This window comes from Trichosurus vulpecula, chromosome X (genome assembly GCF_011100635.1).
Source record: "Trichosurus vulpecula isolate mTriVul1 chromosome X, mTriVul1.pri, whole genome shotgun sequence".
NCBI classification, from domain to species: domain Eukaryota; kingdom Metazoa; phylum Chordata; class Mammalia; order Diprotodontia; family Phalangeridae; genus Trichosurus; species Trichosurus vulpecula.
Window position 1 is genome coordinate 42,543,940 of NC_050582.1, and position 15,040 is coordinate 42,558,979.

At 41.8% G+C, this 15,040-nt stretch overlaps 1 protein-coding gene and 1 pseudogene across 3 annotated transcripts in view; both read left to right on the forward strand.

Annotated features, from left to right (window-relative positions):
- The window catches only part of GPC3 (glypican 3), a 705,431-nt gene that overhangs the window by 650,999 nt on the left and 39,392 nt on the right, over positions 1–15,040 (forward strand). The gene's annotated exons all lie outside the window — the stretch shown is intronic.
- Positions 12,150–12,557, forward strand: LOC118832861 (annotated as a pseudogene).

The window sequence follows — 15,040 nt, forward strand, 5'->3', positions numbered from 1 at the left end:
GAAAACAAGGCCTCAGTGTCTACCTCTGTAATACAAAGCGGTTCAATTCGATGGTTTCTAGGGTCCCTGACAGCTCTAATTCCAATGAAACCACATTTAATGTCAATAAGTCAGTAAAAACCCAATAGGAGGGAAACAGTATCACAAACAACATTACTGAGAGCCTAATTCCAGGGGAACAATGTTTATGCACATGAAGTAAACAATATGGTGACCTGTGGTAAGTAGGAGACTGATGCTCAGGGGAGCTGTTGCCACCAGGCTCTTGGAGCCCACCATTCAATTTCTATCACAGATGGTTGGAAGAACAATGTTATGTCAGGGTTTCATGACTTTACAGTAGGATCTAGTTATAATACCTTAACATGACTAGACAGGGCATTGGTCATGGTTGGTTTTTTTCCCATTTTGAGGGACAGGCTTGTGCAGTGTCCTTGTTGTTGGAGGAGCAGTATGCAGGGAGTAGATCTGAATTTGCAAGGTGCTTTGTCCTTTTGTTAGCATTTCGCCTTGGGGAGGGTGATGAGGCCTTGTTCTCTGAATCAGTTTGGTCATCCAGGTGGTTGGGATTTGGCGCTCAAATTTAGACTCAACCAACTCACAGCACAGACAAGGAGGAAACAGAATAGTTTGTCTCCAATTCAAAATCCGTCCCACGCTTCAAGGCCCAGTTCAGGTGCCACCTCCTCCATGAAGTCTTCCTTATTTCCCACTAACTCCTACAGCTCTTATTTGTAACTTAGAGCATGATGATGATAATGATAACATTCATATAACAATTTAAGCTTTGAGAAGAACTTTACACATTCACTCACTTGAGCCTTACAACAACCCTGAGATATGGATGCTGTCATTCTCCTCATGTGGCAGATGAGAAATTCGTTAGATTGTGAGCTCCTTGGCAGCAGGGATTTCCTTTTGCCTTTCTTTGTATCCTCGGGGCCTAGCACAGTGCCTGGCACATAGTAGGCTCTTAATAAATGCTTATTGACTGACACCCAGAGAAGTTAAATGACTTACCAAAGATCACACAGCTAATAAGGACCTGAGGCAGGATTTGAACTTGGGTGTCTTGCTGCTACTTATCTCCCTCTACTTTCAATTGTTTGATGAGTATTTATTAAATGCCCAATAAGTGTGAATCTCTGCTCAGCAATGGAAATACAGAGAAAATGACAAAGTCCCTGTTTCTGAAAAGCTGAAAAGGAGAAAGACATGTACATAAACAATGTGACAAAAGGGAAAGTGTGTGATAGGTACACAAAAGAGGGCCAAGGAGTGTCAAGAGGGATGTGAGCAAGGAAGGATCACTTTTACCTGGGAAGTGGATGCAGTTGGGAGGTTTGGAGGGCTTGCTAGGGGAGGTGGTCCCAGAACTAGAAGTGCAAGGTACAGAAGGGCTTCAACAGATAGAAATTGGGGAGGGGGTTGGGGAAGTTTGTACACAAAGGCATAGAGAATAGAGAGGGCAAGACTAAAATGAGGGTGAGGCACAGTCTAGTCTGGTTGCAATGCAAAGTATAGGAAGGGGAGCAGAATGAGATACGGTTGGACTTGGAGGCTACAGAGTTCCTACTGTATTCAACACTGGCTCACCCTTAGGCTTGGAATGCTTCCCTCTCATCACTGACACCTCTGAGTTTTCCTGGCTTCATTCAAGACTCCATGCCAAGCCCACATTCTACCAGAAGGCCTTTCCCATCCCCACTCCCCCAGGCTGATAGTGCCTGCCCCTCTTCTCTGAATCTATCATTTAGGCACCTAGTTATTTACATTACCCTCATAAGTTAGAATGTAAGCACCTTGAGGACAGCACCTGGTTCTTTTGTTTGTTTGTATTCCTGGTGTTTAGCGCACCTAATAAATGCTTGTTGACTTTTAAAGTTTGGTATCACAGAAACGATATCAGAGATCTGTAATATTTGGTATTGTAGGTATCTGTATCCTTTTCTCATTTTCTTTACTAGAGTATAAAATCTTTAAGTGCAGGGACACTGTCCATTTCCTCTCTCTCTATAGCAGCAAACACAGGCTAGGCACAAAGTAGGTGTTAAATAAATGTGAGCTGACTGGATGAACAAATGGGAGGAGTAGCCTAAACCACTCTGACCTCCTAGCTAGGATGGTCAATGTCAATGTAAACAAGAGAATAACATTAAAAGGAGACTTAGGAAATCTAGGTTTAGGTTCAGCAGGGTATGTGGGGTGGCATCTGTGAGTGGTGATTGATAGCAGACTCTTTCAAGCAAAATAAACAAGTGCCTAGAAGTGATTTTTATCAAGGGAAAAACAAACTTGACAATGAAAATATTGACCATCTCCCATAAAATGAAGAAAAGTAGTAAATTGATTAGAAAACAAAATCCGACAATTTATTGCACACAAGATTGTACTTTATGTCAACAGCACTTATTAAGTGTCTATTCTGTGTGCTAGGCACTGGCAAATGCTGTAGAAGCAGAGGCAAAAAGGAAACCATTCCTGCCCTCAAGGAGTTTCCATGGGGGGGGGTTTGGGGGAAAACAACATGTACCCAGCTAATGAAATCAAACTACATGAAACAAATACAAAGTTGCTTCAAAGGGGAAAGAATCAGTAAAGGCTTTTGGAGAGGTGGCACTTGGGCTGAGCCTTAAGGGGAGGTGGAGGAGAAAGGAAGACCCAGCAGCCTCTGCAAAATCTCAGAGGTGGAAGAGGAAATATCTTGGAAGCTGACAGGGAGCAGACCACTTTGGAAGGGGAAAAGAACATGTGATAGAGAATCATGTGTCATTAGTTTGAGATACCAATGGGATACCCAGGTGGATAGTCAGCACTCAACTGAATCTGCTGTCTACAGTGTCACTGGTGGTGACCACCACTCTCAACTGCTAACTCCTATGATCTTTCCTCTGTCATCATCTTTCTTGATCTCTCTGTAGGATTTGACACATACAGAGTTAAAATGAGGGACTGAAATAAAGTGTTTTATGCTTCCGATGAGTGAATGAATCATTCTGTCATCTTGTCCTCTCATTTGCAAGAAAGGCAAGTCAAAATAGCCTCTTTGTCATATGCCCCAATTCACTAGAGTTCATGAGAGAACAAACCCAGCTATTGTCAATGTGACCATTATGCCATCTTCATGATATTTCCAGAGTTTTTCACAGGCATTGTAGTTTACCTGCACAAAAGTTGCTTTAAGAGGCCCCCTCATGGCATAAAGGTGGTCCTGGTAAGGATAGTAGAGCAGCTATATCTAGCTCTGACGGGTGCTACCCAACTATAAAGGCTTTCAGTATGGTCTTAACAACTGTTTCCAAATATCAGTCTAGCTAAATGTGGAGAGGCTCCTCACCAGTAGGTGATAAAATCTTTGCTCATGATGACCCATAACAGAACAAAATGCAAAATACCTTTCAGTCCTATGCAGTCCACTACTGTTTCCACAAGCACAATGGCAGAAAAGGGGAGGTGGGGCAGAAGGTCATAAGAGTTGAACAGGTTTTAGACAACCTAGAAAAATTGTGTCAGTAATATTAATATGGCATCTCTTTGTCTAATGACCAACAAATTAACCAGAGGAAATCAGCCTAATCCATAGAGACATTCTTGCTAAAATGAAACTGGAAGGCATAAAGAAAATATAGCTAAATAGAAAGACAGATCACAGATTTTCCTTGGAGAACCAAATAAAAGAGTTAGTTTCATGGGGTGCTCAAAGGCAACAAGAAATATCATTTCACAGGACATTTGATTATTATGACCTGTAGCTGTCATGAGCCTAGCCAAAAAAGACCACCATGAAGAGGATTGCAACTTCTCAGCCACTATCAGCCAACATCTCTTGCAGGGAATGAAGACAAGTTCTACATAGAATCCTCCAAAGTAAGTCAACATATATCTTGAGACTCCATGACTTCAGTGAGAATATGGGAACAGGGAAGTATGTAAAAAATATGTTGGAAAATATGATTCAAGATAAAAAGAAATGACAGCCAAGGACTCTACAGGTTGAGAGTATAAGTTCATTTGTGGAATGCAGCAGCAAAATCCAATGGGGGAAAAACAAAATAAGCCAGTTCATTGCAAAAGTATTTTAGATGAAACTGAAATAAGGACAACATATAGACATGAAATCCAACATTTTCTAGCATTTCTATAATGAATTATTGGTATCCTTAATGACAGTGGAACCACCACATTAGGACTCTGATACTTGGCAATAATGAGAAGATGAAGTTATGTTGGATTGATTTTCAAGACAGCTTTAAAGAGGGAAAGATTTCAAGAGGAAGGAAACAATCAGGATCCAGGAAAATTCACGCTTGTTGACTGTTTAAAGAACAATATAATTACAAAAAATTATTAAGATCAGCAACTATTGCTCCATGTGGCTACTTTGTTATTTTTGTTCACTCGTTTCAGTTATATCTGAGTTTTCATGACCCCATTTGGGGTTTTCTTGGCAAAGATGTTGGAGTGGTTTGCCACTTCCTTCTCTAGCTCATTTTACAGATGACAAAGCTGAAGCAAATGGGTTAAGTGACTTGCCCAGGGTCACCCAGGTAGTGTCTGAGGCCACATTTGAACTCAGGTCTTCATGACTCCAGGCCCAAACATTCTATCCACTGTACCACTTAGCTACCCTGGAACACAATAGTATTCCATCACAATCCTAAGCTACAATTTGTTCAGCTGTTCCCAAACTGATGAGCATACCCTCAATTTCTAATTGGTACCATAATTATTTTTGTACATGTAGGTCCTTTTCTTTTTCCCTTGATCTCTTTGAATTACAGACCTAGTAATGGTATTACTGGATCAAAGGGTATGCACAGTTTTATAGCCCTTTGGGCATAGTTCCAGATTGTTCTCCAGAATGGTTGACCAGTTCACTACTCCACCCACCACCAACCCATTAATGCATTTATTTTCCCCCATCCCCTCCAGTATTTGTCATTTTCTGATATGTGTGAGCTGGTACCTCCAAGTTGTTTTAATTTGCATTTCTCTAATCAATAGTGATTCGGAGCATTTTTTCATATTACTATAGATAGCTTTGATTTCTTCTTCTGAAAACTGCCTATTCATATCCTTTGACCATGGAATTGCTCTTATGTTTATAAATTTGACTCTGTTTCCTTATATGTTTGGAAAATGAGGCCTTTATTAGAGAAACTTGCTGTAAAAAGTTTTCTATTACTTCATTGCCTATGGTACCTTTTAGCAAAATGTAATTTCCCTGATTATACCTTTAAATTAGGTTTAATTTTGCTCTTGCTTTGAGATCATAATTGCCACCTCTGTTCTCTTCACTTTGGCTAAAGTATAATAGACCCTGCTCCAGCCCTTCATTTCAACTCCATATGTGTCTTCCTGCCCCTAACATGTCTCTTGTACACAACATATTGTTGGATTCTGGTTTCCAATCCATTCTGTTATCTGTTTCCATTCTATGGGTTAGCTCATCCCATTCCCATTCACAATTGTGATCACTAACTGTGCATTTCCCTCCATACCATTTGCCTCAGTTAGCTTGATGCAACGTCTGGGGCCTTGGTAAAAGATTTGTTTTTAAGGATGGAAAGGAAATAGTAGGAGGAAGAAATTGAAGACTAGAGGAGGTTGTAGTCTCCTAGGGAATGTAGGAGGTGAGAGGATCAAGGGCCCATAAAGAGGGATTGGCCTCAGAAAAGGAGAAAGTCTACTTTATGGTTCTAGATGAGAAAATGAGGGATGTTAAGGGGTTTTGTGATAAAGGAAAGAAAGAAAGAAGCTCACATCAAATGATCTCGATTTTTTGAGGCAAGGTCTTCAGATGGAAAAGAATGGGGAGGGAGAGGTGTGGGAGACTTGAGGAGAGAAGAAAAGGTTCAGAATAGCTTCTGTGATGAGTGAGAAAGGGAGTTAATTAGGGAGAAATAAACAACAGTGCTTTGCTGCAGTGAGTGCCCAGTTGAAGTTGGACAATATGAATTTATAACGGACCAAGCCAGCAACATATGAATAGAAGCAGAGGAGGGGAATGGTGGAGGTAATCCAGGGCTGAGAACTGGCAAGGGCTGAGTAGTGATGGGACAGGAGAGGGAGGAATCTGACAATCGAGGTTTATAGAGTTAAAGTGGCCAACTATAGGGTGATTATGGGGCAAATGAAGTCAGAGCAGAAGGGACAGCCTGAGAAAGCACTGAGGGACACCCTCCTTACTTTGGCTAGGTGACGTGCTCTGTCACACAGCTAGCAGCTCTGTCAACCTTCTTCGATGATATCTAAAGATCCTCCTAGTTCGAAATCCTATGTTCCTTTGAACCTACCAGAGTGACCTCTGACAAGCAGCTTTCTCTTGCTGTGCCATAATTTACTCCTCTATAAAATGAGGGGGTTAAACAAGCTGCTCTCCAAGACTTTGCACCTACCCCATCAGGTCACACAGCCCTTGACACAGGCCCTACATAGGCTAAGTGAACTCGAGGTAGGATTCTTGGTTTGTTTTATTCTTCCTCTTTGTCTCAGGAAGCAGGGAATTGTGGCAGCCTTTTGGGCCTTTCGGTTTTAAATCCTTCTTGGATTAGAGCCAACCTCTTTCCCTTGTCTGGGACTCAGGCTTGAACTATTTGGGAGGAATAGCAGTGGTAAAGGCTTAAATGCCCCACTCTCCTTTCCTAGAGGTGGGAAATGTTGCATACGCTGTCAAACACAGCTGCTGTTTGGGTTGGTTTTGCTTACCTGGTTTTCTTTGTTACAAGCAGAGGTTTGTTGGGGGTGAGTAGATAGAGGGATATATCTAGAAATGACAGTGGTATGAAAGCAACATGCATCAATAAAGCTTTGAAAATAAAAGTTCTTTCTCTGGGAAAGAGGAGCCTTCTTGGAATGAGGAACCATATTTCTGTTGGGACTTGGGGGGGGGTGCCCCTCCCCAGTTGAAACCTGGTGGCAAGGGATTTCATCTGCATAGGATGCCTGCAGGCCATCCACTCATGTTACTTACAATTGGACACCCATGTGGTCCTAATCGGTTTCCCAGGCGACAGCTGCTACCCAGCTAGCTTTTAGGGGAGTAAAGACCTATACTAAAAAATGCCTGTCTTCCATTTCTCCTGTAAGTGAATAGTGTTTAGGGTTTTGCCTTTTAAAACAAGACAAAACCAAACCCCATGATCCTGTGCTTCTTCACAGAGTCTCTTGTGTGCAGACGCTATGGTGCCTGTGCCTCCTTTCCAGGCTCATTCAGTTTGGTCCCAGAGGGAAACAACTAGGACCAAAGCATAGAAATGACTGGGAAGCCAAACTTTGGCTCAATCTAAATAATTTCCTAACAATTAGAGCTGTCCAACAGTGGATCAGTCTGCCTTGAGAAGTTGTGAGTTCCTCAACACTGGAGGTCTTCAAGCAAAGGCTTGTCAAGGCTATTTTAGAGGGGGGTGATTCATTCTTTTGGCAGGGGTTGGACTAAGTGACCTCTGAGGTCTTGTACTGGCAAGACCATGGTGTTAGAGTTGGAAGAGCTAAGTTTGAAAGCAGCTCTGTCCTCTGTACCTATATTAGGGTAGTCATTTAATATCCCTGGGCCTTAATTTCCTCATCTGTAAAAACAGGGGGACTAGATGATCACTAAGGTCCCTTCCATTTCTAAATCCTGTAAGAGCTTTAGAAAAGTTCAGGATCAGGGGGACATCACTTTCACCTCTGAGATTCTATGATTCTGTGACTCACCGAGAGTTTCGTGTACTGGACAGCATATAAGACTCAGTCACAACATCTGGGCTCAAACTGAACTCTGGCACTTACCATCTAGAACACACTCCCTCCTTGGAGTCCTTGGCCTCTTACAATCAGCTCAGCGGCCACTTTGTACACGAAGACTTCCTTGATTCCTTCGCTTGCTCTTCGAATTACCTTACCTTTGGCTGATTAGTGTATTTCTAAGTCCATAGATTTGCTAATGAAGAACCTGGAGCCCTGGGAAGAGAAGTGATTTGCTTCACTTCCCACAGATGGTGCCTAAAGGCTTGATCCAGCACCATACCTCAAACTTGTACCCTGCTTGTAGAATGGCAGTCCATCAACAAGCATTTATTAAGTGCTTACTATGTTTGAGACACTGGGCTAAGTGCTGGGAATAAAAAGAAAGGCCAAAACCTGGGCCCTGTCCTCCAAGAGGTCACATTCTAATGGGAGGCAACATGCCAACAACTCTGTGGATACAGGGTAAATGCAGGTCGTCTCAGAGGGGAGGTGCTAGCAGTAAGAAAAGGAAAGGTTTTGAAAAGCCTCCTGCAGAAGGTGAGGGCAAGGCAGGAAAGCATTCCAGGTATGGGGCATCCCAGGGAAAATGCCAGCTGTTGTCTCATGTGAGAACAGGGAGGCTGGTATCACTGGACTGCAGAGAACATGGAAGGGAGTAAAGTCTAGGAAGACTGGAAAAAGTGGGAAAGGACCAAATTCCAAAGGGCTTTAAAAGCCAAATACAGAATTTAAAAAAAAAATTGATCCTGGAGGTAATAAAGAGCCCCTGTTTATTGAATAGGTAGAGAATGACATGCTCAGCCTTGTGCTTTAGGAAGATGACTAACAGTCAAGAGGAGGAAGGACTGGAGTGGGGAGAGACTTGAGGCAGGGAGACTCACCAGCAGGTTACTGCAGTAGTCTAGATGGGACGTGATGACAATGTAGACTTCTTTCCTGATCCTCCCAGTTATCTATACTCTCCCTTTCTCCTATATCACTGTGTATATAGTTTGTATTTAGTGTAATGGATTTCAAGATCCTGGAGTCAAATCACAGCTCTGCCACTTATTACAAGTGTGACACTATGCAGGTCTCTTAAGAGCTTTCCGGGCCTCGGTTGCCTCATGAGTAGAAGAAAGGGGTTTGGATTCCCCAACCTCAGAGGTCTTTTCCAGCTCCTGTGTTAAAGGAGTATCTTAATTGAATGTAAGCTTTTTGAAGGCAGGGGCTGTTCTTCATATTTGTCTCTGTATCCCCCAGCACCTGATACAGGGCCTGCCACATAGTAAGCTCTTAATGATAGGATCACAGAGCTGGAAGGGACCACAGAGGCCATCTTGTTCAATGCCCTCTTTTTACAGTCAAGGAAAGGACTTGCCCAGGACCAAAAAGCTTATATGTCTGAGGTATGATTTTAACCCAAGTCTTTCTGACTCCCAATTCAGCAGAGTAACCACTATCCTATCCACTCTCCTTGATTTTAATTGAATAGCTATGTGACCAACTCACTTAACTATGATGAGCCTCAGTTAATTCATCTATAAAATGGGTATATTTGTACTTACATACTTCAAAGAATTGTTATGTAAGTAGTTACCTGTTAAAGTAGTATAGAAATGGAAGGAGAAGTCTTGATCATTATACTATTCTCATCAGAGAGAGGTGGGCCATATTGTATTTAGCCCCTTTCAATCCATCACAGATTGGCACCTGCAGCCCAGACAAATGGGCCAACCAACTTGTCACCCAAACAGCTGGTGATCTTCAGAGGCAGTCAGTAGGCCAGAGAAGCACATGGCAGGAGGCGGGGTCCAAGGCGGAGGCCTCAGCCAGATGCTGGCAAGCTAGCAGACTGTTGCTTGGCTTTACTAAAAGCAAGGCCCTTTCAATCTGATTGTTTTATTAGGAAAAATTAAGTATCAGGAAAACAAAGCTGGTGACTGGGCTCAGTATCCTCTATCCTAAGTAGTTTCAGGACTTTAGTCTCCTGAAGCATAAAGAGTCACAAGGGAGGGTGTTTCTTTGGTCTTTAAGAATGCCTTGGGCAAGTGAGACATTTGTAAGGGTACTAAGATGCCATGGGTCCCAGACATCCACCACCTGGCCCCCAGATCCGCTCGGTGGCCCTTGGGTCTGACTCTAACATGCAGCTTGGCCAGCCTGAGTTTGAGCTCAGAGTTTCCCCTAATTAGCTAGAACTAGTAGACCAGTAGGGCCCACCCCCTGCCTACCCGCCTACTTGTATAACTGACTTCTGCCAGGTGTCTGGCTAGCAGGCTTGTTTGAATTAGTCATTATAATTGAAGCAAAATGTAATTAATTATAGAATTAAATGTATGTAGCCTGCACACATATGGATTTTTGATCTTGTGACCTATTATCAAAAACCTTAGGTGGCCCAGTCCTTGGTCCTCTATAGGACTATCTAAGTTTCTCTCTGACTCCCTACACAGAGTCACAAACCCCAGAGCAGAACAGAGCCAGGGCTCAGTGCTGCCCCCCAAATTCTGATCAGAGCCCACAGCAGCATTGTTAACGGCATTGTTAACAGCTGATTGACACTGAGTCCAGGTCCCCTTGGTGGGGGGGCAGTAAATGGTAATGTGCACGCAGCGGTGCGAGGAGATGATGGTGGGGATGGTATTTTGTCACTCCAAAATGATCAGGTTGTGGGAGACCAAACAGGGACCTCAGTAAGACTTGCACCACATGCTGATAGCCCCAGCTTGGGCCCAGTGCTCTAAACTCCTTTTAACAAAGTTGTTTTTTACATTAAACACCAAAATAATGAGCATTTCCATGAACACAAGCAATTCTGAGAAAGAGTATATGAAACTTTGAATCTCTGTTTCACACAGCTTGGGTTTTTTGGTTTTGTTGGGGTTTTTTTTTTAGTATATAATAAATTCTGAAGGTTACTTTCAAAACTGTCTTAGATTCTAATTCTAGTTCTTTGCTTTTTCCCTTTTTTCCTTTTAATCTCCCCTCTGGGTCAGGAAATTTGTTTTGCTTTTGACTATTCCATCCCCATATTATTCTCTCTACTTACCCCACCCCCATGCCTACTTCTTTCTCTGTTGAGTTGGTTGGATTTCTAAACAAAACGGTGTTTTCCACTCTCCTTTGTCTATTTCAGATACCCGAAGTTCATCATCTGATCCTCATGCCTCCTATTCCTCCCTGCATGTTTACAGAATCTTCTGGCACAGTTCAATAAGGAATGGCAAGTTCCACTCCGCTCTTACTCCCTTTTTACACTATATTCCTCCTCTTTTTCCCCTCTTAAAGCTCTCGAAACATAACCAATCTCCCTCTCCTCCAGGTTCACTGTTTTTCTTCTTTAACTGCCTCAATACCCTTTGATGACATTAAGGTGCTGAAGATACTAATTTCTTCTCCTCTTTTTAGAATGTTAATATTACATCATCATACAGCCCCTTCCAACCTCTCAAATCAATATACATTTCTAGGTTTCTCTAGATTCCTATGCTTGTCTTTTCATCAGAAATACTCAGAAGTCCTCTATTCTGTTAAGGGTCCATTTATTTCCCTATAGGACTATGCTTTGTTTTGTAGGCTTATTTTTATATACCTGTTGTCTTTTGGAATATTGCACCACATGATATCCTCTTGTTTACAGTAGATACTGCTAAGTCTTGTGTGATCCTAATTATAGTTCCTTGGTACTTGAAAAGCTGCCTCTATATGGGTGCTTACAATATTTTTCCTTTGACATGGGAGCTCTGGATTTTGGCTATAACATTCCTAAGATTTTTCCTTTTGCTTTTTCAGGAAGTACTTGGAAGGTTTTTCTATCTTTACTTTGGCCTCTAGTTCTGATAGATGTGAGCAGTCTTTATTTATGATTTCTTGAAGCTTTTTAAAAATAAAAATCATGGTTTTCAGGGAGTGCAATGAATCTTAAAGTGCTTTTCTCTGACCTGTTTTTACAGGTCAGTTGCCTCTGGTATCTGATATTGATAGTTTCTTCTATTTTTTCCAGTCTCTTGATTTTGCTTTTATATATCCTCCTATCCCATGGAGTCAGTGAATTCTGTTTGGTTTAGCCTAGTTTTAAGGGAATCTACTACTTGGGTGAAGTTTACCACTTCTCATGTAAGCCATTTATTTATTCTCCTAATTCTTTCCTCTAGAACTTTCATTTCATTTTTACTCCTTGTTTCATTTCTTCTAGGTATTCAAGTAGTCACTATAGAAAAGATTTTTTTTTCCCTTTGAGTCTCTACTTGCAGCTATTTTTCAGTTACTCACTTATTCTTTTGGGGGGATGTCTAGATTTGCAAAAAAGAACCCTGAATTGTGAATATGGAACCCTAGGGTCAGGTCCTGACTCTTTGACTTACCAGTGCTGTGACCTTGGCCAGGTACCTTACCCTTTCTGGGCCCAGTTTCCTCTTCTCTAAAAATGAGCCAACATGGGTCGAGTTTAGACCAAGACCATGAAGAAGGCGGCACAAGTCATCACCGAAAAGTATTACACTCATGGGGGCAATGACTTCCACATCAACAAGCACGTGTATGAGGAGATTGCCATCATCCCCAGCAAGAAGCTCTGCAAGAAGATCGCTGGATATGTTACTCATCTGATAAAGTGGATCCAGAGAGGCCCTGTGAGAGGTATCTTCATCAAACTGCAGGAAGAAGAAAGAGAAAGAAGGGATAACTCTGAGCCTGAGGACTCTGCTTTGGATCAGGAAATCATTGAAGTGGACCATGACACCAAAGAAATGTTGAAACTCCTGGACTTTGGCAGTTTGTCCAGCCTGCAGGTTACCCAGCCCACAGTTGAGATGAACTTCAAAACAACAAGAGGAGCTGTTTAATATTTACTTTGCCTTCTTTCCAATAAACATGGGAATGCCATCCCCCAAAAAAGAGGGACTAGTGAGGTCCTATCCAACTCTCAAACCGATAATCCTATATAGTAAGATTCTCCTCTTAGAAGAGTAAGTTGCTCTAAGGCAATTTGGATCTGAAGACCTCAAACTTTATAACTAGATTAACCCTAGCATAGATAAAGAAGATGGAAGTGTAGATATTAAATAACTTTATATCTTGGAAGAAATCAAACTCCACTCCACTATCACTCCTGGCTCATACGTACATTAATGAAAATGAGGTGGTATAGTCGATAGATCACTAGACTTGGAATTAGGAAAACTTGAGTTTGAATCTTGCTTCAGACATTTGGCTAGTGGCGTAACTGTTAGCTTTGGTTTGCTCATCTGTAAAGTGAAGATATTAAGGCCTCATAAAGTTGTTGTGAGGATTCAATGATAAAACACAGACTGTGCTTTACAAACTTGATAATGCTATATAAATGTTAGCTATTAGTATTATTATAATACATACTTCCTCTTTCTTTTCTTTGACTCCCCCAGCTGAAATTGATCTCTCCTTCCCCAATCTTCTCACAGCATTTTCTATGGGCTTCTCATTTTGCACTCAACTCTCCTTTTTTCTCAGACCTGAGTCCTTGTCCTTCCCTTTAATAGATTGTAAGCTCCTTCAGAGCAGGGTCTTGTCTTGGGTTTCTCTTTGTGTCCCTAGTGCCAAGCACGGGGCCCAGACCACAATAGGCTCATAAATATTTGTTGAATTGAATTGAAATCAATGGGGAAATCAGGATGAAAACGCAGTCCAGTTGCCCGAAATGGGACTGAATTGCCTCTTCAGGATGGTGTTATTGTGCAAGGCTCCCGGGACCTGCCACTTACAAATAAATATTTGAAGGTGGAGTTAAAGCATTTTAGACACTCTTTTCTTTTCTCTAGACTCTCTTAAAGTACAAAACTTAAGAGCACATGTATGTGTGTTGATATGTGTTTGTGTGGATAGTGAGATATTGCTTTATGTATTGTGGCTTGAAGTCTCTTCCCATTATGTCCATTGAAAAACACCGTTTTCAGAATCCCTCAAATGCTGCCTTTTGTGCTTTTGACACAAAGTGAAAAAGACTCAAGTTGCTGGTGGCAGAGACAGTTGTTTGGACTCGCCGTGAGCCTGCTTCACATGAGCTGCTTTGTGAGCCACTCCAACGCCCGCCCGGAGCCCTGTTGATCAATTACCATGTGGTCAATTCAATGGTCGCACTGATTGTTAATTGCCATTGAACAGGTTTCAAGTGCTCCGTGCTCTATCACAGATACACTCCCCCAGCACCCGACATGCTTTCCACATAATTAACATAAAGAAATTAATGTCTTACAAGCTGGGATATTTGATTCCCCCTGCAAGTTGAGTGCATAGTTAAAGGGAGAAGAAATGTAAATAGGATGGAATTCTGAAGCCAGATTCCTGATATGACAGGACTAAAGAGCTGGGGCTTCTTTGAAAAGGGCCTCTTTTCATCCCTTTAATAAGTCCATTACTTGCACTTGGGCATATTTTAAGGTCCTTTTCATGCTGAATCTCGAGTTGCGCATGCTTTGCATTTCAAGCTTTGTTTCTGAATCACTCGAAGCCAAAGTTATTTCTGCTTTAAAATAACAGGAGCCGGGAACAGCTAATCTCCTTTCATTCGGAGTTCCTCACATTATTTTACTGGACAAAGTTTGTGTTGGCTACAAAACAGGGCATTCACAACATCTATGAGAAGGAATTTAGGTAAGAATGAGGCTGAGATTGTGGGCTGTATAAAGACCCTCTTTCCTCAGGCCATTAAGAAATTCCAAATGGGCACTATATTGAATAGTGACATTAAATTAGGCTTGCTAATTTCAGCTGTTCAAGCTGCTCTCCTCCATTTACCAATCACCCCAAATGAAACCTTCCCATAACTATGATCCCAATACCTTTCTCAGTTAAGGTGAGGTGTGTGTGTTTTAAAGGGAAAAGGGTTGGGGATAGGAGTAGGGAAGGATATCGGTTTTGTGAGACCTTTCAGAGATGAAAATCTGAAAGAATTAGTGAGAGAGTTTTGCTTCATCGGTGAGATGTTTCCTATACCAGTGAGTACAGTTCATTTTCCCTTCCTCTTCAAGTAGGAGCCAGAACTAGAGCCACCCCCTGAAAAGTTTTCACTACTTTCTCTTTTTTATATACAACTGTAGAATCTGAATCCCAGAATATCAGAGGTAGAAGGGCCCTTAGAACACAAAATGGGATCGTTTGAATTGACCACATGATAATTGATCAAGAAAGATAGTGTGTAGTAGGAAGCCAAAAAAGCACCTTATGTGAACCAAAGCTCCCACCACATCCAAAGATCTGACTCTTTCTCTTTCAGAGATGGAAAGGACCTTAGACCAAACAATGTTAGGACTCAGAAGGATAAGAGGTTGTTTAGTCCAATAATTTCATGTTA